Source organism: Acyrthosiphon pisum, chromosome A1, assembly GCF_005508785.2.
Source record: "Acyrthosiphon pisum isolate AL4f chromosome A1, pea_aphid_22Mar2018_4r6ur, whole genome shotgun sequence".
NCBI lineage: Eukaryota > Metazoa > Arthropoda > Insecta > Hemiptera > Aphididae > Acyrthosiphon > Acyrthosiphon pisum.
In genome coordinates, this window is record NC_042494.1 from 96976826 (window position 1) to 96977670 (window position 845).

Below are 845 nucleotides of genomic sequence, written 5' to 3' on the forward strand. Positions count from 1 at the left end.
AAAAAAAAATTTTAAAAATGAAAATGACAATGTCCGTAAATAGCTAAAAAGAGTCATATATTTCAAAATTATCGTCTATAGAAAATGCTAATATAAACATTCAGTGAAATTTTCAAGTATCTACAGTCATTCGTTTTTTAATTACAACAAAATAAGAAAATCGTAACATGAGAAATCAAGTGAATATCAAATGTTGTAAAAATATGAATTTCAGACACTCCTAAAAATTTAATTTGACTTGCTTGTAGACATTTTTTTTTTGAAAAAGGTAGAAAAACTTATGAGGAATCTTGTATTACATTTTCAAATCTTAGATTTAAAAAAAAAAAATATTTCATGAATTTCTAACTCAAAATAATTTGCAAATTTTAGTCATTATTACGTATTTTGTTAATATTTGAACTTTAGATGCTTATAAAAAAAAATTGTGATTATGGATTTTTAATTTTTACCATCTGCTTTTGAAACAATATAATAGGAACTTTATGTTAATTTTTCAAGCTTTTTTAACCAATAAATAAAATTTTATTGATATTTATAGAAAAAAAAGAAAAATAATGGAAACTACAACATCGTAAACAGCTCAAAATAAGTCAAAATATTTGGAAAATGTTATGGTGTATAGAAAATGCTAATATAAACACTCAGTCAAAATTTTATGTACCTACGGTCATTTGTTTTAGAGTTGCACTAAAAACCAAAATCGATTTTCTCGAAAACAGATTTTGCATAAAAATTCCCGTTTTTCCTTAATTTTTCTTTTGTTTTTCACGTCGCTTTTGAAAACTACTGGGAAATTTTTACTTTTGACCCCCCCAAAGTACCAACTAGATTTACTTCCTATC